General features: G+C 42.8%; 1 long non-coding RNA gene across 1 annotated transcript in view; it reads left to right on the top strand.

The window, feature by feature from the left end:
- The window catches only part of LOC140594908 (uncharacterized), a 57,922-nt gene extending 33,179 nt beyond the window's left edge, over window positions 1-24,743 (top strand). The window contains exon 3 of the long non-coding RNA XR_011996181.1: window positions 24,585-24,743. This is a non-coding gene — a long non-coding RNA (uncharacterized lncRNA). The remainder of the gene's footprint in view (window positions 1-24,584) is intronic.
- The last annotated feature ends 1,469 nt before the right edge of the window (window positions 24,744-26,212 follow it).

Raw genomic sequence — 26,212 nt, 5'->3', positions numbered from 1 at the left:
GGATGGTTGTGGGAGACAACTTAAAATAATAAATTTTAGTTCCATTTCTTGACCTGGGTGGTGTTTACCCAGGGATTCCCTTTATAAGTGTTTAAATGTCCTTATATATTTTATGTACTTTTCTGTATCAATGTTAATTTTCACAATAAAATACAAAAAAAAATGGTTAGTCTCTTTCATGTTTAAAGGCATAATGTGATGAAACTGTACAAATGTCCATTTCATAGACTGCTTAAGGAAAAATCATGGAGAATCTAGAAATAGACCCAACAACAAGTGGAAATTTATTATATAAGAAAAGTAGCATTTCAAGTCAGTGGAGAGGAACTATGAATTGCTTAACAAATGGTGATGGGACAGTTCTCATGTATTGAGGATAAACTATGCATTTGAGTTTGCATTTACTATTGCCGTTGGAATTCACATTTTTCCCAGTGGGGTTTTTATAATGAATGGTGTTGCATCTACTGTTTAGCTACTCAAGATCAAATTGTGTCATTTAAATTTGCATTTATATCCCAAATATTTAATTTAAGAACAGACCTCCATACCACATTTCCCCAAGAGGTCCCTGTTACATTCAGTTTTAAATATAGCTGAAGAACATAAAAAATCTTAAAAGGTTATAAAGCCAGAATGTGGTAGCAAATGAAAGTGACTAAAAAATAAAACAAAACAAAACAACCTCAACATTTAAAAAATTATTTTGGGAAAGAAGTTCATTAACCTCAAGAAAATTTTCCCTACCTTTTACCTGCAGATTGCAATTTCTTTTCTTAATTTTAATCTCAGTAGGTTGAGAACTTTCCCTTAGTTGTTCCCCTCAAGATTCATTCTAGGTAGATCAGTGTTTACACAGAAGAAAATGAAACAAACAAACAAACAAAAAGAATAGAAAACATCGGTGAGAAGGGTATTTTTTTAGAAGTCCTGAGTGAAAAAGGGCTTTCTAATTATAACACCAACCTCAGGAACCATAGGGAAAAGTAGTCATACATTTGACTATAATGGCAATCAACAGTTTGATTTCCATAAGACACAAAGAGCTTGTTTGTTTGTTTGTTTACTTATTTATGAAAGAGAACGAGAGAAAAAGAGGAAGAGAGAGAGCATGCACATGCATGTGGCTGCTTAAGGCAAGGAAGGGTAGAGGAAGAGAGAGAATCAAGCAGACTCCCCACTGAGTGTGGAGCCTGATAAGGGCTCTATCTCAGGACTCTGAGATCATGACCTGAGATTATGACCCGAGATACAACCTGAGCCAAAATCAAGAGTCAACGGCTTAACCAACTGAGCCACCCAGGTGTCCCACAAAGAGCTCCTTCAAGTTTCTTTTAAAAATACAAATAGAAAAGGAGCAAAGTATCTAAACAGGCAATTCACATAGTAAGGGACCAATGAATGGTCCAAATGGCCAATGAATGTAAGGTATTCAACATCAGTTATTAAAGAGATTGAGATTGAAAAGAAAGTTCATAATTTTAAAGGAAGTGGAATCCTTTCGATCAGCCTGCAGAACTATATTAATGTACATATTTCTTCCTTAATTTTAAACCTACTTTTTGTGTACCATTAGCAGAATCTTGGACAAATGTTCTCTACAAACGTGACCTCTTCACCAGTTAGAATGGCTTTTTAAGAAAGAGACAATATTAAGTGCTTACAAGGATGCAGGGAAATTGGAATTCTCAGCCATTGCTGAGGGGAATGAAATGTACAGCCACTCTGGAAAAAAACGTTGGCAGTTTTGTTTTGTCTTTTTATAAAGTTAAACATATACCAAACGTATAATCCAGCAACCCCACTCCTAGGTTTTTACCCAAGAGGACTGGAAACTTTTGTGCGCAAAAAAACTTGTACGTGAATGCCAAAAGCTGGAATCAATGCAAATGTCTTGCAACTGGTGAATGGATAAACAAATCATGGCACATCCAAATACAGGGATACTCTTCAGGATGGAATAAAAGGGAACAAATTACTGGTTCGCGTAACAACATGGATGAATCTCAAATGCTTGTGCAAAGTGAAAGAAGCCAGACTCAAAAGACTACATTTTGTATGATTCTAATTATATGACATTCTGGAAAATGCAAAATTATAGGAACAGATCAGTGGTTGCTAAGGGTGAATGTGGGGGAGGGGGTCAGCTGCAAAGGGGCAGCCCAAGAAAATCTTTGGGGTTGAGAGCGCTGTTCTGGAACTTCATAACGGTGGCCTGATTGCATGCATTTGTTCAACTCCTAGAAGAAGACACCAAAAAACAGTGAATTTGACTGTATGTTAATTTAAAAGGTGGATAAAAAGCTAATGGGTTTCTTAGGTAAATGTTGGATTGAGAACAAAATGACATCTATTTTTTTTTTACTTAGATTTGGTTATCTATGCTCTCCTTGGGGGGAAGTAAACTTCTATATTGATGTATAACATATATATAAAAGTGTACAGATTATAAATGTGCAGCTTGATTATAAATATCACAAATATCATGCACAAAACTAGCCATAATGTGGATCAAGAGATAGAACTTCACCAGAGACCCCTCCTGTCTATCCTTCCTCCTTTTATTTTTTTAGAGGTTTTATTTATTTATTCATGAGAGACAGAGAGAGAGGCAGAGACACAGGCAGAGTGCGAAGCTCCCCGTGGGGAGCCCAATGCAGGACTCAAACACAGGACCCTGGGGTCACGACTTGAGCCAAAGGCAGACAATCAACCACTGAGCCACCCAGGTGCCCCTCTCTCCTTCCTCCTTTCCAGAAGGAGCCAATATTCTGCTTTCTAACACCACAGACTAGTTTTACCCATTTTTGGATTTCATGTAAATAAAATTATATTGAATGTATGCACTCTTACTAGGCTTAGTTCTATTTCAAACTAGTTTTCTATATAACTAAGTAGAGATATGCCAAGTAACACTGATGAGACTGGACTGGGTAATCACTATGATTTCTTCTAGTTCTCAAATTTGGAGTCTGTGAGTCGAGAAAATTATGAAATATTTTTTGCTTGAAATACGTTTTTGGCCAACCAAACCAACCATCATTTTTTTTTTTAAAAAAGCTAATCTAAAGGCATTTGGAAAATGCATACCATACTGTTTCTTTACAATCTCCAGAATTATATTTTTCTCCAGTATTATATTTCTAGCATGGATAGACATCAGTCTTAAAATTGGCCTGATATACTGATCCTGTCATGTGATACATCCTTGGTACTTCACCAAATGATGATCTATGAACATTTCCTGCTTTGTTCTTTTGAGATCATGCTTGACTTCTGCGCAGCTTATTTAAAGCTGTGGGGAGAAGAGACTTCTTGAAAACATGGTACTGAAGTCTGCTCTAAACTTGAATATTTGGAAACTTCCAGTGAAAATAAATCCATATGGCAAGTCTAGTCCCAGCTTGATTCCTGTATGATTGGGTCCAATATCCTCTATGAATGGGGTGTGTATATATATGTGTGTGCGTGCGCACGCACAATCTTGTAGGTGCCCTTTGTGGTGTAAGGCAATTACGCTGGTCTTTGTTTTTGTTATTCTTTCCAGTGAGAGAACCTGGAGTATCAGTTCTGAGTTTCTGGGTTGGGACAGGTTTTATTTTCTTAACAGTAACCAAGCCACCAGAGGGAAAAACAAAACAATCTCTGACAATTAAAAAATGTCTTAAAAATAATATCAATAACAAATACTAACTTTTAAGGGGCCAATGTATTCTCTAACTAACTCAAAGCCTAAGTTAAATATTACACTTAGATCCTTTTTCACAAAGCCTGATGGACCAGCTCTTCTTTCCATTGTTGGAGTCAACCACAACCACACAGCTCAAGTGAAGGGTGTCCCCTGGCTGGGTGTGACCAGCGGGGCCACCAAAACCACAGATTCGTTGATCATTATAACTCACAAATGCTCCAAGGACTGGCTTTTGTGACCAGTGCTCAGCCAGGCGACTCTTCAATTGCGTTCCCTCCTTTCCCCTCTCCGCCTTACTGCGCTAGAATTCTAACCCCGGGTGTCTTGCCTGACAGAGTTTTAATGCAGCTAAAATGTTTTGTTGTTGTTGTTGTTAGTTTCTGAGTTCGAGAACGTGGCATAGTACAGATACCTAATGCTAAACTACCCCATAGGACTCAATAAAAGTGGGAGCTGATGGTCTATAATTAAGATTAGTGAATGTTGGTGTTGGAAGCTTACTTTTCGTTCAGCATATACATTACTGGGCAGGTTCACGGCTTCCTGAAGGTCCCATGGCTAGTTAGTGGCAGAGGAAGGCTAGTACCTGGGAAGTCTTCAAGTACCTTTTCCTGTCTTACTCTTTTTTTCCCCCAGAATCCACTGAGGTGGGTTGGGATTACTGCTACAGAGATGTGTACATTGGGATAGTGTCTCGGAACTTTTGTTAAGATATTTAAAGGAATTTTTTCGACCACATAACTGGATAGTCTGGGGGAGGATGGACTTTAGAAATGGTTTCATCTCACAGCTCAATGATGTCTTCCAAGATGAGACATTTTCCCCTATTTTTTCAGTTTTCCCATGTAGTTTTCCATGGTGTCATCTCTTTATGGTTATAAGACAGTTGCCATCAGCTCCCTGGTGTGCATGCCTCTTCATCAGGATCCAAGCCGTGAGCAAGGGGGTCATTCTGGAAGACCCCAAGAGATCTTCTCATCAGACTGTTCCTCACATCTCGTTGGCCTCAGTGGCTGATGGGTCATTTGTAACCTGCAGCTGTGTTTGGGTGATCAGGTTATGCCGACTAACTTAACCTCAAGTCATAGGTATTGTTTTGAAATCACACTCCTCTGAAAGAGGCGTAGGACACTGGTGGAAATGTGGACAATAAATTGAGGTGGGTGCCAAAAAGGGGAAATGCAGACAAGGGGCAGCCCCAGTGCTTACTAAGGGGGTAAATATCAGAAGTCACAGGGACACAGGTGTGTCTCATGGAACCCGAGGGCGGGGAAGAGTGTGGTTGTGGGAAGGGTCAGGAGTCAAGAACCTGAAAGCCATCAGACACCAAGAAGTCACTTCTTCCTTTCTCTCCTTCCTTCTCTCCTCCGCTCCCTACCTGCTCCACCTTTCTCTCTCTTTGGCTTTATTTCATCATGGGAAGGTTTTTTTTTTTTTTTTTTAAAGATTTTATTTATTTATTTGAGAGAGAGAGAACAAGTGGTGAGGAGGGGCAGAGGGATAGAGAGAGAGAAGGAGAAGCAGACTCCCCACTGAGCAGGGAGCCCAACCCAGGGCTCGATCCCAGGACCCCGAAATCCTGACCCGAGCTGAAGGCAGAAGCTTCACCGACTGAGCCCCCCAGGCACCCCTCATCACGGGATCCTTACTGTTTACCTGCAGGCCATCGGATCCTGCACCTCAGTGTGGGAGACAGCCACCTCTCACCTCCTGAAAATTTGTGGCCCTCCACCTCCAGTCACATAAACACACGGACTGAGTAGTGGGCTCTGATTTCCAGTTCCTCCCTCCTGGCCGGACATTCTGGGCAAGCTCAAGCCACCTACCTGCCCTGATGGCAGGACATATGGTGCCAGATGAGGCTGCCAGGGCCCACCTGCACTGGGTGGGACAAGATGGGGCAACCCAGCGGGGCCAGTGGCCCTTTAGAGAAGCCAGGCCAGGAGGGCACCCGGGAAGGCCATGGGCAGAGGGATTTCAGGCCCGGGGTGATGCTTGTCCTCCGAGGGGCTCCTGGGCCCGGGCGGGGTGGGTGGGCCAGTGCCTGCACAAGGGAGGCTTCCTTTGCCAGCTGCACCAGCTCTCCCTGGGGGAAGCACTCAGGTCTGGGGTACAGGGAGGGATGATGGGGGCCCGGGGGGGTGGACACCCAGATGACCTGGTGAGAAAGAATAAATAATTTCAGAAACTGGAGGAAATCCTACTTTGCAACCATAAAACCGAGATGAGGTCTCTGCTGAACCGCAGGCCAAATGTTCTGGCGTTTGGACTAAGACCCAGATGCGTGGAGGGCAGGGGGCTGCCGCGACCTCCTCCAGACCCAACTGTCCACACTGCTGATCCCGGTGGGAGCCTGGTCCCGGGGGTGGGGGGGTGCATTCCCAGGCTTCTCAGGCTTAGGTGCTCTGCTCTGTTTACCGTGGGCAGCCGCACCCTTCCTCCGGGAGGGTGAGTCACCGGCTGGGTGGCGGTGTCTGCAGTCGCACCAGAGTCCCATGTGCCCCTTTGGGGGGCTTAACGTTGTCCCTTGCAGGAAGGGGTCGCTTTGACCTTCCTGTGGAGGATAAAGCTATCAGCAGGGGGTTTTTTGTTTTTTGTTTTTTTTTTCCTTCTGTTTTACTGTTTTACAACTTCCTCCTAAGCCTAGAACAATAGCCTTATAAACGGGCAGGAAACCTCGTGGGTCTGTGCATTGCAGGGAAGGGGAATAGGGCAGCCCGTGGTGCCTGGAGGTTACCCCCATGGTGCGGCCTGGGCCGCTCAGCCAGAGCAGCCAGAGGGCCTGAGGCCTTCACCCGGGCCCGAGCTCCCCAGAGGAGCAAGTGATTCCAGGGGACCTCAGGCTGCCAGGGGGCCCGTGGGGGCAAGCGGCTCGGGTTGGCCAGCGTCTGGGGGCTAGGAACACAAAGGAGCTGTAAGGTAGAGCTCTAAGGAAGGAATGCTAAAGGCCGAGGGGGCGGACAGCAGAGGAGGAGATAGACGGGAGCCCTGGATCAGGACAGATCATGCTGCCATCCTTCTTCTTCTTTTTTTAGAGATTTTATTTATTTATTCATGAGAGACACAGAGAGAGAGAGAGAGAGAGAGAGAGAGGCAGAGACACAGGCAGAGGGAGGAGCAGGCTCCATGCAGGGAGCCCGACGTGGGACTCGATCCTGGGTCTCCAGGATCAGGCCCTGGGCCAAAGGCAGGCGCTAAACCTCCAAGCCACCCGGGGCTGCCCTGCCTCCTTTACCCTCAGCCGTGAACTGATTGCTTTGGATACTTGTGACCCATGACACGAGTTGGGCAGTGATTTTTTTTCCGTAGCACCTTGGACTTTACAAAGCTCTCTTGCCACACTCACCGCATCCTTTCGGCCCGAAGCTGCATTCGGAGGTAGGCATTGTCCCCATCTGGTGAGTGAACAAAGTGAGGCTCAGAAGTGTCCTGCCAGCAGGCACTGGAGCCAGGACACAGACTCAGGTGCTCCATCGCCTTACACCGCCTGTCTTGGTGTCCTCCGCACAGGCAAGAGGGTCTTCGTTGTCCCCCTGCCTTCTCACCATGGCCCGGTAACACGGAAAGCTTTGCTCCTCTTACATGGATGAAGAGGTTCAGGAGAACTGACAATAATAGTCGACAGGTGCTGACAGCTCCGTGCTAAGTTCTCCATGCTTATTATCCTCCTTGACATCTACCCCAATTCCAAGAGCCTTCATTTTATTTTATTTTATTTTTTAAAAAGATTTTATTTATTTATTCATGAGAGACACAGGCAGAGGGAGAAGCAGGTTCCCTGCAGGGAAGCCTGATACAGGATTCGATCCCGGAACCCCGGGATCACAACCTGAGCTGAAGGCAGATGCTCAACCACTGAGCCACCCAGGTGTCCCCAGGATTCTTCATTTTAAGGCTGGAGAAACCGAGGCGTGGGGAGGCCAGCTGGGAGGCGCTGCAGGCCGAGCTCCCCCGTGGGCAGGCCCACTCTGACCCTGCCTCCCAGCCGTCTGCCGAGGGTGTTGACACAGGGTCATCGCTGAGCCTCAGATGCAGCCTCCCGGCCCTCCGAGCCCAGTGAGTACAGCTGCGTGATCGTCACCACGCCCCAACCTCAGTCAACGTACTCACTTACTCATTTCACAAACATTTAGGAAGTCCCTATGAAGTGCCAGGCACGTTCTTCCTAAGTTTCCTCCTTATGAAGAAAACTTGCACAAAATACGCTTCTGTGCTCCCAGAGCTCACAGACCGATGGGGACGAGGGACAGTGATTTTCACAGTACGACCAGGGCTGTGAGAGTGTGGACACAGGACCACCTGCACCCCCGGGCCCGAGAAGCCTTAATGTGTGTAAAGGTCATTCTTGCCCAGCCAGTGGGCACAGTAGGCTCCGTGCTGGGAGCCCACAATACTTACCAATTTGTGAAAATGTCTGAATTTAACTTTCACGTTGAAGATTTCGCCTTAATCTATAATATTTGTCTTTACACCCGTGCAGTATATAGACATGTAATATAGAATATAAATAATGATTGTATATAATATACATTATATAGAGAATGGAGAAGGGACCAGAAAAGCAGAAATCCCTGGGGCCCACGGGAGTGATAATGAGTCCCTGCTTAGACTAATCTGTTGTAAGGCAAAGCCCTTGCCGGGTCTTCCACTGGGTTCTGCTCTAAGCTTTGTGACATGTGACATGTGACATGTGCTCCTTCAGTCCAACTTCCAGGTCTGCTGAGAACATCCTACTCATTACCCATCCAGGGCCTGCTCAGGTTTGTGTGGTTAGCTAACTTCCTCAGCTGCACTGGGGCCGCTCTGCAGGGACCGGCTGACTGGTGTCAGGGGCCTGGGGAGGGAGGCCTTGCTTATACATTATCATCCTATCCTCCTCGTTCTGGAAAATATGCCTAAAAATCTTTAAAAAAAAAAACCACTTTTCCCTTGTAAGAACTTTGCTTACAGTTTGTTCTCTTGATGCAGGATGTCTTAAGGGTGTGAACCTGGCTAGGCCTTCACTAGTCAGAAGTAGGCATGAGAGAGAGGAAGGCACTGGAAGCTGACTTCCAAGGTGTAGGATGTGCAGTGGGGTGCTTGTGGGAGTCCGTGAGGAAGCCCGCTTGGGAAGGTAGACTTCAGAGGTAAACCACAGCGGGGTTGCTCTTTAATTTTATAAAGTCTGAGGCTCTTTTTCACTCCAAGCAAACCAGAATGTAAAAACACCTTCTGGAAGGATGGCACCAGCTAATGCTCTAGCATCCTGATAAGCAGTCTTCAGTGGGGCTCTTGAGAGTCACCCGTTACCTTACACAAGTGTTCTATTTGGAGATACCCAGGGACTGAGGCTCCTTGGGATCACTGGCTTAGCGAGGGCATTGGACCTGTCTTGCCAGAGCTCCTCCCCGTGTTTTGGAAACAGGTAAGTTGGGTTGGCCAAAACCGACATGACTAATGGCAAAGGTTACCAGGATTGGGTCAAATCACAGTCTTCTATGACCTTGAAGAGAAGAATCATTGTCTGTCCTCGCTAGGAAACTGGTGTGTGTGCCAAGTTTATCCTTAATACATGTTGCTAGGGGTATTCCTAACAATAATTAATAATTAAGGCAATAATTCATTTTTGGATCTCCCAGAGTTTTGTTTTTTCTTTTACTCAATCATTAGTTGCATGACAAGAATAAATCTGAAATCTGACAAAGTCGCCCACTACTTACTCATTACTACACCTTAATGGCTTCCTGCTGTTCTGGGGAGAAAGACTAAATGTTTATTTAGTGGCTACTAGTCCGTGCAGGGTCTCCGAGCCTCCCAGCTCACCAGCCTCCTCCCTGACCCCCAAGTCCTTCTCGGGCTCTGCTGTGCCCTGGGGCTACCCAGACCTGCCTCTAGTTCTCCTGATGCAGGGGATTTGCACCAGGAAGCAACAGTTCACCTGGATTGCTCTTCCTTCCCTCTTTACTCAAAGTAGACTTTGTCTTACCCTTTCACTCTCTGCTCAGCTACTACTTACTTAATTTAGAGAGAGAGAGAGAGTGCAAACGAGGTGAGGGGCAGAGGGAGAAGGAGAGAGAGAATCTTAGGCAGACTCCCCACTGAGCAGAGACTGACATGGGGCTCGATCTCATGACCCCCAGATCATGACCTGAGCTGAAATCCAGAGTTGGCTGCCTACCCAGGTGCCCCATTACTTGGAGATGGCTTTCTTGACCTCCCTGATGAGCTTCAACCCTCCAGCATCATGCTCTACCAAATGTGATGTTTTTCTGAGGAGTCCTTATTACCATAGCTTTGCCAAACTTATTTGGTGAGTCACGTCAGTCTTTCCTACTAGACTCCCTGCCACAGGGCTGATGCTGCTCACCTTCGTGTCTCGATGCCTGAAGTACAAGAGGTATTTAATGCATCTATGTTGAATAAATGACAAAAATGAATAAAAAAGAGATCAGGGTAAAACAAACCCTTGGTGAGAGATTACAAAACCAAATATTACTTAAATACACACATCATTTTTTAAAAAGAGAATAGGCTTAGTACTATGATACTTACATTATTCTTACAACACATAGGTTTTGTTTTGGAGTTTGGGTTTTTTGTTTTTTTTTTTTTTTTTTTTTTTGAAAATCCCATAACTAAACCCCACATACAAAATGATAGATGGCTATTATGTATTTTTTCCTTCTCTGTATTTTTCTTAATGGAAGCAAATGGAACTTTCCAAATATCACTGTATGATTGGAAAAAGTGAAGCAGTCTGTAGTGCCATGTTGGGGGGAGTAAGCAAAAGAAGAGGAAAAGCTTCTGAACAGGGCTTATGTTTTCTAATCAAAGTCAGATGTAGAGCTGATTTCATGTTGCTTGAGTAACAAGCTTCATTTTCTCCATTAGTGGTCTGGTCCAGCATAGGATGTTCAGAGGAAGTGCCCTGAAGATAAGCGTGTTCTTTTAATGCTGTGTATTTTATCCTCTGAGCAGTCTGCTCACTCTGGCTCTCAGCAGAGAGTCAGACCCAAGACAACTTTGAATAAGAACCTGCTTGAGAAAGATTTCCCTTACAAGCTAAATGTTACATTTCCACTCAACAGAAAGGTACTGCTGTGTGGCCATAAAAAGCTGGCCCAAACCCCGTAACCTTTGCAGCTAGCCATGTTATTTTTGGTTCGTGCCAACATGGATCACAGCTGTGACTCAACAGAGCCACTGAAGCAAGAATTCAAAGAGTTTAAGGAACAGCAAACTGAAAAATGACTTTTTTTTCTTATGGTGTCATTATGCAACATTTCTAGTAGTTTACCTTTTCAAATTTACCAACTCCGTACAGATGAGCTCAGTTGTTATTTGGCAAATGAAATCCTGAGTTGCGTCAGCACGCTTCCCCAAATCCCACTGCAGGCTGGGGATGATGAAGCTTTCCTTTCTGGGGTGTTTGTTTTACGTAAGCAGTGACTTACTTTTCAGAGGTAAAAGAAAAAAAAAACTGTGTTGATGTATTTCTGCCTCAAATAAACCAAAAATAGGATTGGGGTTTGATTTAAATGTTTGTGATTCCCTATTTGAAGAGGACAGAAAGCCCCTATCAACGGGTTCTGGCTTGGGTTTTTCCTCAATCTTTATGAACTAAATGGAGCCATGAGCTCATGGCTAACCAGCTGGAAAGCAGGCATGAACTTCAGCAGACAATGTATTAGTCTATTTATCATACGCCCTCTCCAGTTTGGGCTCCATTTTATTAGTTACTCCTTAAATTTGAAGAATATCCCATTTCCCCCTCTTTGAGGGCACATAGGAAGGAGGATGCAGAAGCAGCAATGGAACGTGTCTCTTATCTACTAACAGCAATTTTTTAGCTGTGGGCTTAGGCTTAAGAATTGTAAGGACTGAAGGAAGTCCTGAAGTGTTATTTTTGTTGTTATCTGCTAGATTAGGTCTTAATCTAAATTCATAGAGCCAAGGAAAAAGAGCACCTCTGATCATTGTTCTCTTCGGGAAAAATGGATCCCGAAATGCTGCCACTGAGGCCAGATGTGGCTTTTCATTTGGGTAGTTAAATGGAAGCTTAAAATGTGGAAACACAATTTTGGAGCTTTCCTTCCAATAGCAGGGGTGTTTGTCTAAAAGAAATTACATTTCTGTGCTACTCTTTGGATGTGGGAGGGAGCCACCTCTTTAAGCAAGTAGATAAACCCGTCAGGCACTGTCTCCTGGGCCCTTCTGGGTGCTTCTCTACTGAGTGAATGTCTCATCTTGGGTTGGTCCAGGGCCAGCTCAGTACATGGCAGCAGGTAGTCCTCTTTAACCTGATGGAGCTCCTGCTTCCTTTGGTGCGGCTCTCTTGTTTGTAGCAAATTCTTCCCTATACTTGAAGATTCGACTGGTTTGGGAAGTAGTACCTATTTCTAACAAAGATGGATAGGATTTGGCTCTAGGAGAGACTGCCAAAATCATGTAGGCTTACCATCTTCTTAATAGAATATAGAAAGTAGCTCAGAGAGGTTGAGAAACTTGCCTGAGGTGACACAGCTAATATGTGGCAAAATTGGGGATTTGCAGCCCTGGTTCAGTGTGTCCCTCAAGCAGCCACACCACCTGCTGTAGAGAAAAAAATCTGTCCAAAGAACTGACTGCTTCAAAGAATTTGGATTTATAAATCTTTCGACAAAATAAATTACATGTATCACAAATGTCATGAGCAAAATCACTGATTGTTGAGTAAACATTGAGACTGCTAATATCAATGGAAATTGGGACTATTTAAAGAAAAATAGTGTTGCCTGTGTCCTTATGTATATAATTTTTTTAAAATTATTTTTCAGTTGAATTCAGTTTGGCAAAGCAATCAACCTTGAAAGATGTGTTAGTAAACTAAAGTTTTATTTATGACCTTCTATAAACAAGCGAGCCCTGAAACGTTATCGCTAGGAATGAGGATTCATTTGTTCCCGGCAGACATTAGGAGGCCGACAAATATTTATTGAATGATCGGATAAGAACTACTATGTTGTGGACGTTAGCATTTGACTATAAACAGATTAACGAAGTACATAGAACACAATGTTGAACACAACAAACCAGACACAAATCAGCATACTGATTCCATTTATATGAAATATAAAAACAGGCAAAATTACTTAGACTGTTGGAAGTCAGGATGGTGATTCTCCTCGGGAAGAGTAGTTGCTGGAAGGGGGTCCGAGAGGCTGGTCACGTTTCTTTGATCTTGGTGCTGGTTATATGCATGTGAGCAGTTGGAAAACATTCACCAAATAGTGTGTTACAACGTGAGCACTTTTCCGCATGTACCTTTTCTGACTGCAATGTATGTAGAGAGGAATGTACCTTCGATAAAAAGTTTAAAAATATGTGTAGCATCTCATCTTAGAAATAGAGCAGTTTAGTAAATGCTTAGTGCTTGGGAGAAATCCCCGTAGCATGAGTTAAACAACCAAACAGAAGTTGGGGTGAGCGTTTTACTTTCCATAATGCTGTAAAATTTGCAACTTTTACACTGTCACAGAGTAAATAAAACCTTGACTTTGCTTTCAGAATTTAGGCAGCTGCCTCCATGCACTTTTGACAGTTTTATCACATACTGGGTAGTTACAAAGCATGTTTTATACATCAGGATGATGTCCAAACTTGCAGATACTTGTAATGCTTGCAGATATTGGTAGGGCTTATATATCCATGATCTTGTAAAACTGAAGAAATTTGCAGCAAGCATGAACCACTCTGCCTGTTTACTGAATTATTTTGCCAGCTTTATGAGAAAGCACTTTTAACATGATTGACTCAATGCTGAGTCAATGATCTTTCTAAATCAGTAAATCAGTTTTTGAAACATCCCATTTCAATGAATACCACTTTAAGAAAGAATGTGTTAGACATATTAATGTACATCAAATGGAATTTTAATTTGTATTTATTTACTTAAAAATATTTTATTTATTTATTCATGAGAGAGACACACACAGAGAGGCAGAGACACAGGCAGAGGGAGAAGCAGGCTCCCTGATGGGAACCTGATGTAGGACTCGATCCCAGGACCCTGGGATCATGACCTGAGTCAAAGGCAGACGCTCAACCACTGAGCCACCCGGGTGCCCTGCAAATGGAATTTTTAAAAGAAACAGTTGATCCCCCTCAAAGTTGACATGAGAGTAGAAATCATAGTTCTGAGCTTCCAAACGTCCCCCTTTGGTTGGAGCTGGAATGTCTTGTGTGTCACTGAAAGGAGAGGATGCCAGGGATCATGGGTGAAAGATGCACATAACCCTCTCATGGGAAACTTTCTTGGGGTTGTCAGTGGCTGTACTAAAAAAAAAAAAGAAAAAAAAACACTTGTTTAGGGTTTTTACCCACTCTTTTCCAAGAAAGGCTGATGTATATTTATGTAGCCATCATTTAGAATTAAAGAAGTATACAATTTTAAGACTCCTGCAAGGACACAGCCCTCCCTCTTTCCCCAATATACTGTGCTTTGAGCTAGATGGCCTTTCAGCTTGGCCATAACAGAGGAATCCTTTTGCTTAAGACATTTGCTCCTTCAACTTTTTATGGCCCAGGTCCTTTCATATGTCAACATACATTCCTTGTAGGTGACTTCCCATTCCAACATGTTGGTCTCAATAAATTAATCCAATTGATGCATCCCAAAATACAGCTTTTTAAAGAATAGAGGCTTTCTCTGTGTGTGTCTCTCATGAATAAATAAAATATTTTTAAAAAGTAGAGGCTTTCCACGATTTCTCCTCAACAGCAGGTGCAGGGTATATTTCTAGGTGAATCAAAAAATAGGTGTGAACTAGAGCCAAACGACAGGTCTATATTTTTGCAATACTTAAACAACCAATTGGCCTATTTCTTTTTAAGGAAAACGAATAAGGAAATAAGCCTCCTCAACAGAATTAAATCTGACGGCAGTGTCATGTTAATAACTATGTTTATTTAGCACATTGCAGTTTACAAAGCACTTTTCCTATTTTTTTTCTTTATTCAATCCTCGCGATAATTCTATTAATTCTAGTTAGGTATGATGGTTACCCCTATTTTACAAATGAGAAAGCTGTGACTCCGGGCAGAGCCAGAGCCGTCTCCCTGTGTCCCCAGATGGGTTACAACCTTTCCACAACACCATACCATCTTGTGACCAGAGAGGGGAGGAATTGTTTTCTTTTTTTTTTTTTTTTTTGCAGATGATATAATTAGGATACTGAGAATATAATGCTCAAATTGTACAAAGTTATTTCAACATAGTGATTTATTTTAGTCAATAGATATTCGTTGAGCACCTCTTGGGAGCCACAACAATGCTGGCTCCTGGGAGGAAAATAAACACAGACCCTGACTTCTTGGAGGTGACAGGGTTGTCGGCAAGATGTGCGTTAAGCAATCATGCACAAATAGATAAAGAGCAAAAACTATGATAAATCTTACAAAGAAAATCTAAAGAGGGTTGCAAGAACTAATTATAGACTGAGAAGGTGTCTTTCAGGAAGTGGCATTTAAGCATTAAAGTAGGTTTCACCTAGGTGAGGAGTCAGGGTGAGGGAAAAAGAGTATTCTAGACAGAGGGTACAAAATGAGCCAAGACCCTGAGGCAGGAGATATAGCCACCTTCTCAGAAATGGAAGGAATCTAGGGTGACAGGAGGGCAGTGAGCATTGGAAAGAGGGGCATGATTTTGAGGCTGGAGAGCTCGGCAGGATTTATTGAGGCCTTTGGAAGATTCAAGTGGGGGTCTTACATTTAAGACCATCATGGCTGTAGGAGAAGGGACTGGAGGAAGGGAAAAGACAAAGCCAAGAGAGGAGGGTTTCATAAAAACCAAGCGCTGAAAGTATTTCAGGAATAAGCTAGAGACTGAGTTAATGGCTTTGAGACATTTCCAAAGATGCTCCTGCATTTGACAATGTGGAGGCAGGTAGTGACCGAGCCTGCATCGTGGGGGTGGAAGCCAGATTGGGGTGGTTGAAGTGGAGGCAGCATAAGCAGACCCCACTTTAGAGGAACTTAGCCATCTAGGGAAGGGGAAAGATGGGGAGGGCCCCAGAGGGGGCATGTTGGGTGGGGATTGAAGGTAAGGTCTTGAACATGGAACATACTAAAGCATTTGGTCACAATAACCAAAGTCATCTGCCACAGAAGGGTGAGATTGCTGGTGAGGATGGTGTACGGATGAGGGAGAGGATGTCAGACACATGCTGGCAGCTAATCAAAGGAGCAACGTGTTTGAGAAATGACAAGGGGATGTGACCAAGGGCACGGGGTGAATTCTGCTCTATTTTATACTGCCCCTTGGATCAGAGAAGAGTCCCCTCCTTCATTGTGACAATGAAGGAAGAAGTAGAAAATGAGTTTAAAGAGTTGACGTGGGAAGGCGACCACATTTTTTCCCAATAGGTTCGCCTTTATAAGGTGTGAAATAAGGTCATAGGGAAGAGCAGAAGGGGAGCTGGATCCACAGCAGGTTGAGGAGGCATGACCCTGACATTGCACAGAGATGGAGGGAAGGCTCCACAGGCAACGTCTGGGGGAAACCACCGAGCATGAACCTGATGACCAGTCTCCACATGGGGTATTTTTCTTGAGCAGCATTTGGGGATCATCTAGATTTGGAAGAATGGTGGAAGAGTTATTGGTTGATTCAGATGACTGCTAATTTAGTTAGGCATGCTTCCAAAGATGCTCATGGTTTCTATCAAAATGCTAGATGTGAATATTTCGCTGCAAGTCAAGTGGATCCACAGGTCTTCAGAGACACTGTTATAGTATTCCTGGTTTCTATATTCCTTTTTTTGGGAGGAAAAGTAGAGATTTAGGCAAATAATTGAAGCTTGCTTATTTATTTATTTATTTATTATTTTATTTTATTTTATTTTATTTTATTTTATTTTATTTTATTTTACTTTATTTTATTTTTTTCACCTATTTCGTCCATCTCCCCTACCCGCCTCCCCTCTGGTAACCATCAGTTTGTTCTCTAGAGTTAAGAGTCTGGGTTTTTTGTTTGTTTGTTTGTTTCTCTTTTTCCTTTTGTGCATTTGCTTTGTTTCTTAGATTCCACATATGACTGAAATCATATGGTATTTGTCTTTCTCTATCTGACTTATTTCCTTTAGCATTATACTCTCTAGTTCCATCCATGTCACTGCAAATGGCAAGGTCTTTTTTTTTTTTTTTTTTGGCTGACTAATATTCTTGATGGACACCTGGGCTGCTTCCATAATTTGGCTAATGTAAAGAATTGAAAGTCAGATGTTGGAAATCTCTGGCTACCAAATTCTACTGAAGTATGACAGACTTCATGACAGTGGTAAGTAAGCTTTAGCAAGTCCCAGGCTAACATAAATACGCATCTCTAAAATTCCTGGTCATCTCAGCATGTGGAAGGGTAGGAAGCCCTCAACATCAGCTTCCTACCCCTTCTCTGAATTAAAGTGGAACCCCCAGCACGCCCTCTTGCCCACACATACCATCCTCTCTTGACCTCGAGTCCCCTCCAGCTTTTATGGTCTCTTTCTCTTCTTTCCTTCCCAGTAGCCTTCTCCTTCTGCCCTCTCTACTTCACCTTCCATTAACTCTTCAGCACCTTCTAGATATGATATAATATGGTGGTTACATCCAGTGGAAACTCTTCAAATGCCTTCTTACCTGACCTCTCCTATAGGAGTTTCTGTGGCACTATTCTCTCTCTCAGTTCCCACCTACCTCAGGGGTAAATTCTTAGTGGTGTGTGTGTGTGTGTGTGTGTGTGTGTGTGTGTGTGTGTGTGGTTTCCTCCTCTTCTTCCCACTCCTAAAATGTCAGTGGTCCCTAGAACTCTATCCCAAGTTCTCTTATCACTCTATATTTACCCCACTCCCACTCATGGCTCCAACATCCAAATCAACATCTCCAGCCAGGCTGACACTGGGGGATGTTCCTGCGTGTCCAACCAGACAGCTTCATGTGAATGTCCCATAAAGATCTCAAACCTAATATGTCCAAAGCGGAGCTTCCTGTCTTCTTCTGCTGAGCTCTCTGTCTTTGTAAATATCATCCACCAGCTTCCTCAATTCAGAACCCAATGGACCATTGTAAATGTCCCTTCCTCCCTCTTGCCCTGCACCTAATTACTCACAAAGACCTGTCTGGTCTATCCTAAATGCCTTTCACCTCCGCTCATGTAGCACATCACAGCCACTAATGCTCTAGAGCAAGCCCTTCTCCACTCTCACTTGAGACAGATTGTCCTCTTTCTAGATGCAGCCCCATAATCTCCCTGACACACTGCCACAGAGCCCCCTTCCTAAGCCCCCACTGCAAATTGGGTCTTGTCAACTCTTTTACAAAAAATTTTTCAGTAGACTCTGTATCACTCTGTATCACTTTGAATACATATTTTTTCCTCTTTGGAAAGGCGGCTAGATCTTGTCACATTTGGCTTTCTTTTTGTGTCTTCAGCCTCATCTTTTGACTCAGGTCCTTGCAAATCAAGCATATGGATCTACTTATCTGTAACCGTGGTCTTTTGATGCTATTGAAAGGCCTCTTGGCTTTGGCATATGCTATTCTCTTTCCCCAGAATATCCTCCAATGATTGTCTGCCACACAAAGTGAGACATTTACTATTTTCCTGGCTCAGGAGCTGGGGTTCCAAAGTAGAGGTTAGAGAAGCAGTGAGTGCCAGCAACTGCCCACATTTAGAGCCAGACACTCCGTCATGGATTATTAAAGAGGCTACAGAAGCTTCCCTACAATCCTCAGCCATGATTCCTATCCTGCCCCCATATTCCTAAGTAGGGCAGAGAGGGGGAATCTATGTAGTCAGGAGTCATTGGCCTGGTGGGGGGAATGCCTGCCTTTTCTATTTTCTCTCCATGGAGCCACGGGGCTGTTTCCCACAGTCAAGTGTGTGCAGGGAGCATCCAGAGAGTCACTTGCAGAGGTAAATGAATTGCAAGAAGAGGAGGCTGGTGTCTCACTCTTTGGCTTCATGGTTCCAAAGTGGAAACCTGTTGTTCTATTCTGATGCCTTCCATAGAACCAGAGGGGAACATGATAAAGGGGTCTGTGGGAGAACTTGACATGTGTCCCCTGGCGTTTAGGAGCATATATGTCTATAGAAACAATGTCTCCTCTGCCTGACATTTCTAAGGTGAGAGGCCTTCTAACCCTTGCCAGCAGGGCAAGTAAGGCCCATGGTTTAACCTGCTTTGTATGAAGAACATGGATGTTGGGGAACCTCAGTGTAGTTCCTTTGGCCTTCAGGGAATGTGGGAAAGGGCTTTAGTGGCTTCCATGGCTCAACATAAGGGAGTCCAGAACTCAGATGAGAGGCTGGAAGGAGGACTCTCCAGGAAGCCTCTGGACCAGCAGGGGATGTCCAGCTTGGGGAAGTGATTGAGGGTGTAGACCACTGTCAGGGACAAAGAGACACATGGTGCTCCTCTCTGAAGGGAACCTCAGTCTTGGAGAAGATAGGGGTGAACCTGACACCAACCCGCAAACCACATACACTGGGTATATATTATAAGCCACCATATTAGCAGAGGGTACCAGTATCAGATGAGACAAAATGGACCAAAGATGCTCCCCATCACCACCACCAGGAAGACATCAGTTGCTCAGGATAACCTCTGCTCTCTTGTTTGTGTCTCCAAGTCCTCATCCCCAGAGGGGAGACTCAGAGAGAGGGGAAAGATAGGTTGTAGAATTGGATCACATCTTTATGTCCAATTCAAGGTACTGGCATGGGAGGAGGTTGGGGGAAAATAATAGTTCTGAATTGCACACACACACACACACACACACAGTTTTAGTAGTCAAGAAAATATATTTGGAAATAAAAATAATTCCAGTGCTCAAGCACTCCTATAGGTCAGCCTATCCCAGGCTCTCTTAGGCACTGAATACATTTAAATGATAAAATTGATACGATGCTAACAGGAGCACATGAGATATTTTGCCAACTTGGACTAAAGCAGTGAACAAGTACTGTCTCACTGATAAATTAATCCTTCCAAAAATCCTTCCAAATGCATTCATATCAGCTAAAACATTAGAAATATTAAGGAAAAAAAACCAAGTATCAAAGACATGGAGTGCTAAACAAGACACCTAGTACATATCAATGGTCATCAAATCAAATCAAGACATGCATGAGGCAATAATAAATTTAGGAGCATCAGTAGACAGATGAAAGCCACGAAGTCACACACAAAGCATGTACTGCTCAGCATGTACTGATTATTATTTATTTTTTGGGGGGGACACACCATTTTTAAAGGCAGGTTTTATCAAGAATGAAGAAACACAACTCTATAATGTAGTCAGACATTTTTCTTATAGTTGTTCTTATAGTTTAAATGAATTCTAGAGAAAATAGAAAGTAGCATATCCTTCTGGTTTTGTTTTGGCAGAATTATAAAGAATATGCTAAGGAGCCGTAGTATTCTGGGGATACCCTTGGTGACACGTTATTATAACAGTTTAGAGCACTGGTTATCCAACCTGTAAACCACACAGATGGTTTTGGGGTATTCCTTCAAAATCTTAGACATTTTAATTAAGGGATTGGCATGATAAATCATATGGGCTTTTAAACTGAAAGTGAGTGGCGAGTTATGATTTGTCCCCCAGCTACATGAAGGAATGGGCAATGAGGATTGCAAGAGCAAAACTGAATGCATAGATTGGAAAAAAATATAAAATATTTTATATTTTGACCACATGGAATTGGGACTTCTTTTTTATCCAAGATTTTATTTTTAAGTACTCTTTATACCCAAACTGGGTTTGGACTCATAATCCCTAGATCAAGAATCGCACACTCTACTGTTTGAGCCAGCTAGGCAACCCCCTAAATTGAGACGACTTTTTCTTTCTTTCTTTCTTTCTTTCTTTCTTTCTTTCTTTCTTTCTTTCTTTCTTTCTTCCTTCCTTCCTTCCTTCCTTCCTTCCTTCCTTCCTTCCTTTCTTTTCTTTCCTTTCTTTTCTTTCTTTCTTTCTTTCTTTCTTTCTTTCTTTCTTTCTTTCTTTCTTTCTTTCTTTTTCTTCTTTCTTTCTTTCTTTCTTTCTTTCTTTCTTTCTTTCTTCTTCCTCTCTTCCTCTTCCTTCCTTCTTTCTTTTCTTTCTTTCCTCTTCTCCTCCTCCTTCTTCTTTGATTTCTATTTTATTTTTTAGAAAGAGAGCAAGAGCAAGGGAGCGACAGAGGGAGAGGAGGAGAGACAATCCCAAACAATCTCCATACATAGCATGGAGCCCGAGGTGGGGCTTGATCTCATGACCCTAAGACCATAACCTAAGCCAAAGTCAGGAGTCAGATGCCTAACCAACTGGGCCACCCAGGTGCCCCCTTGAGGTGAGACTTCTTAATAACTGGATTATTTAATGCTGTCAGTCCTACCATAATTCTCTAGTGAACTAAATTTCTCATTTTTCAAGATTCCTGTTCCTTATTTTCTTCTCCGTATTAGTTTTTTTTAATTGCTATATAACAAATCACCCCAAAATCTAGCACCTTAAAACAACAACCCTTTGTCATCTCACAGTTTCTGTGGGTTGGGAATTTGGGTGCAGCCTACCTGGGAGTCTCAGACATGAGGGTCTCTTATGCATTTATGGGCTAACTGCCAACCCAGGCTGCAGTCTCATCTGAAGGATCAAGTGAAGGAGGAGCCCTTCCAAGCTTGGTCATGGAGTTGTTTGCAGGATTCAGATCCTCATGGGCTATTGGACTGAGGGCCACAGTTCCATGCCCTCTGTTCCTTGACAGGTGGGCCTCCCCACAGGGCAGCTCACAATATGGCGGTTGACTTCCTTCAGAAAGAGTGAGTGAGAGAGAGAGTATCCAAGAAGGAACCAATTCATGTCATAACATAATCTTAGAAGGAATGTTCTGAGATTCCATCCCACAAGGAACACAAGGAATGTTCACTTTCCATCCCATCACTGCCATTTTTTATTTATTAAAGGTTAGTAAGTCCAGGAGAACCTGGGTGGCTCAGTTGGTTAAGCGTCTGCCTTTGGTTGAGGTCATGATCCCAGGGTCTTGGGACCAAGCCCCACATTGGGCTCCCTGCTCAGTGGGATGCCTGCTTCTCCTTTTCCCTCTGCCCCTTCCCACCCCTGCTTGTGCTCTCTCAAATAAATGAATAAAATCTTAAGAAAAAAAAAGGCTAGCAAGTCTAGTTCACACTTAAGGGGAAGAGATTACACAAGTTCATGACAAGCAGGAGGTTAGGCTTATTGGGAGCCATGTTAGTGGCTTCCTACTAAATTCTCTTACCTCACACCACAAGGTCTCTACTCTCTGCCTTTGATAACTTCCACTCTAACCTGATGACTTGGCCTCTGAAACTTTAAGAAAATTGACAATAAGCCATCTTTTATCTTCTTGCAACCAAGTCTCACCCTTTCATTTGTGGCCATTTTATCCATCTTGTCATCACTGACAAACTATCCTTCTTCTTGCCCAACTCCCTTGTCACAAATTAAAAAAAAAATGACCCTAGTCTTCTTGTCCTCCTCAAACTATCATCTTACTGCTCTACTTCCCTTTACAAAAAACTTTTTGAATAAGTTGCCTTTACATGGTCCCTCTACACCTCAATTCCCATTCACTCCCTGACCCTAATCCACCATGTTTCTGTCCCATTAATTCATTGAAATTATTTTCATCAAAGCCACCAGTGATTTCCATATTGCTACATACAAGGAGCTCTTCCTTATTTTTTATCGCATTCAACATGTTTAACCATTCCTTCCTCCTCCTTTCTGGGTTTCCATGACACTACATTCCATTGTGACATATATTTTCGAATCATTCTGGTTCCTTTTTGATCTCTTTTGTTGGTTTCTCTTATACCCGCACCCTAAATGATAGTGTTTCCCAGGGCTCGGTTCTGTGTCTTACTTCTCTCCCTCTTTCCATAAGTGATCTCACCCACTCCTGGGGTTTTAAATATTACTTATGTGTAGATGAACCTGAAATGAATTTGTGCAGCCAATGCTTCCTCTGAACTTTGGAATCGTTTCTCTAACTGCTTACTTGGTAATTCCACTTGGAAATCTCAAGGGGCCTCAAACGTAATGTCTATAACAGATCTTCTGTTTTCCAACTTCTGTCTCCTTAACTTATTTCTCTCCTGAGTTCCCCACCTCAGTAAATGGAGCCACTAGCCATTCTGTTTGCTTGAGTATAAATCCTTAATTATTCTTCTTCTTCAATCCCTCATTCCAATCTATCACCAAGTCCTATACTTTGTCTACTTCCAAATACATGACCACTCCAGCTGTTTCTCCTCGACTACTATCTTTACCCTAATCTAAGACACCATCTCGTCACCTAGTTTACTATAGTTGTCCCCAACCGGCTTTTCTGCTTTGCAAAGCAGCCAACTAAATAGTTTAGAAATACTATCTCAGACTGTGTTTCTCTTAGATAAAACTCTCTGGTGTTGTCCCCTTATCCTTTGTAAAGTCTAAATTTCTCAAAAATTTTTATGATATGTCTTTTGTTTGTCTTTTCAACCTCAGATCATTGCATTCACCCTGCACTTACTATTTGTCAGCTGCATTGGCTCTCATCAATTCTTTTTTTTTATGATATTATTTATTTGAGACAGAGAGGGGAAGGGAGAGAGAGAGAGAGAGAGAGAGAGAGAGAGAGAACAAGGGTGGGGAGAGGCAGAGGGAGAAGGAGAAGCAGACTAGCAGACTCCCCGCTGAGCAGGAGCCCAATGTAGAGCTCAATCCCAGGACACGGAGATTATGACCTGAGCCCAAGGCAGCCGCTTAACCCACTGAGCCACCCAGGTGCCCCTCTCATTTCTTAAGCACACTGAGTTCTCAGTTTCCAGGTCTTTGCACATGCTGTTCCTTCAGCTTGTAATACCCTCCTTCACTCCCCCACAGTGGGCTCATACATTTGTCAAAACTAGTAATTACAGATTTAGCCATTTCTTTATTTATTACCTATTTTGTAAGCCCCATATGGACAAAGTCCACATTTGCTTTGTTCACACTCATATACCCACCACTAAACACTTTGTAAGTACTTAGTAAATATGTGTACACATGAATAATCTCCCCCTTGTGCTCCAAGTCTGAACTGAAAAACTATCTTCTTAATAACTTTCCCAGGTCATGGAGCCTTCCTGCATTCCTTCAGGCTAACCCAGGAACTCCTCTGCTATATTATTTATAAACATTACATATCTCCACTGGTAGCCGTTGCCATGACATGTTGACAATTCCTTGCACGTCCATCTCCATGAGAGACCATAAGCTCCTCAAGGGCAGGAACCCAACACCCTCTTTACAGTGCCTGGTGTATACCCAGCAGTCTGCTTTTCCCTCTCCCTCTGCCCCACCCCCCTGCTCGTACTCTCTCCCTTTCTCTCAAATAAATAAATAAAAATCTGAAAAAAAGTAAAAAATAAAAAATCAGCTTTAGTGAGGGTGAAATTGATGCACAAAATGCTGCACATATTTGATATACACAATTCAGTGGGTTTCGACCTATGTGTACACTCATGGAACTATCACCACAATCAAGGTACTAGACATATCTATTCCTTCCAAAAAGTTCCTTATGTCCCCCTCCCTGCCTTTTTTTTTTTTTTTTTGGTAAAAACAGTTATTTGGAGATCTACCTTCAGCAGATTTTTAAGTGCACAATAGAATATATTTACCTATAGGCACAATATTGTATAGCACGTCTCTAGAACTTACTCATCTTGCATAACTAGAACACAACAGTCTTGAAGACAATGTTTGAGTTGTTCTGCTAAAAAACAAGAGAAAATGACATAGAGCAAAGCTTATTATGGCAAAATGCTTTATACGGCACACACACTTCTGTAAACTTGGTAAGTGATAATAACACAATTTTCTTAATTTAGTAAGTAGCATTTTTATTTCCCTTCAGCTCACTTCTAATGACAGGAATGGATCCCATTCTTTCCTTGGCAAAGTGCTTGGATGACAGGAGCCCCATCCCACTGATGTCATCTGGAAGAGCTTCCTTTTACTGATTCTGGGGAGTCTGAATTTGAAACAGGTGGATGTATGCATTTGAAAGAATCTATTCCAGATGCCAGAAGATTCAGTTCTGTTGAGAGACGTGAAGGAAAGTTGTGAGAACAAGTGTCCTATTCACATGCTAGGAAAATAAATGTTTTACTAATCCTTAAATAACATTTTACTCTGAGGTGTATTGGCAAATTTTAGTTTTATTTCTGTATGAAAGTCTCATTTTTATGGGTGTGATTTAAGTAGTAGAGGTGACTGCTAAAATTAGTTTCTGTTATCCCATGCTAATGTCTGTGTAGGAAGAGAATAATATACATACTCTTGAAGCCCTAACATTTTAGTTGTATTTAGTGGATATTTTAACACTTATTATCATTGGCTACAATTTAGTTTAAGGGTTATACATGCACATACTTTTTCTATGTTACGGGGTCTTCTCAGGGTAGAGGAAGTATGTACCAGGAAGGGGTCCTATGTGTTTTCCTTCCTGAAGGCCAAGTCTTTAACCATTAAAATTCTATCATTAAACTCATGTTTAGGGGCAGCCCAGGTGGCTCAGTGGTTTAGCGCCGCTTTCAGCTCAGGGATGATCCTGGGGACCTGGGATCGAGTCCCACGTCAGGCTCCCTGCATGGAGCCTGCTTCTCCCTCTGTCTCTCTCTCTCTCTCTGTGTGTGTGTGTCTCATGAATAAATAAATAAAATCTTAAAAAAAAAAACTCATGCTTATTTAGCACTTTACTATGTGCCAGGCACTGTGCTAAGTGCTGAGATACAACAAAGCTTACTGTCTAGATTTCTATGTGAAAGTGAGGTGTAGTGGATTCTCACTAATCAGACTAGATATTTGGAAACTGACATAAGTTAGCTGCCTGCCACCTGTTCTGTCCACCACCCCGGGTCACTCAATGAATTCACTAACCTCCAAAGGAAATTTGGGGAAATAATATCAGAATAAAATCCAAACAGCAGTTTCTACTTATTTCTAGAATATACCACAGGAGCCATCCTAGAGGAGATCTGGCTTATCCAGGTAGGAGGAAAAATGAACATATATTCATCAACAGAGAGAAGGAGTGAACACATTACACAGTCATTGGAGGAAGAGGTCCTGGAACCAACATTGTGTGGGTAATCAATATGTGGGTGTTTAAGAGTTGACTTCAAGATATCCTCTTCATATATTTTTTTAAGATTTTATTTATTTATTCATGAGAGACACATACAGAGAAGGGCAGAGACATAGGCAGAGGGAGAAGCAGGCTCCTCACAGGGAGCCTGATGTGGGACTTGATCCCAGGACCCGGGGTCATGTCCTGACCGAAGGCAGATGCTCAACCACTGAGCCCCCCAGGTGTCCTGATAAGGACCTTAAATAACCCGTCTCCATCAGCACCCATGCTACAAAAGCCAATCTGAATAAACAGCGTGTACCCACGAACAGTTTCAAGACGAGTCCCCTAATAGCTTTGCAGCAAGATTCTCTATGTAGTAATATAACAGCTCAACCTCTGAATATAAAATT

The sequence above is a fragment of the Vulpes vulpes genome, chromosome 12, assembly GCF_048418805.1.
Source record: "Vulpes vulpes isolate BD-2025 chromosome 12, VulVul3, whole genome shotgun sequence".
In the NCBI taxonomy this organism is placed as follows: domain Eukaryota; kingdom Metazoa; phylum Chordata; class Mammalia; order Carnivora; family Canidae; genus Vulpes; species Vulpes vulpes.
This window is presented reverse-complemented; position numbering and strand designations above follow the sequence as displayed.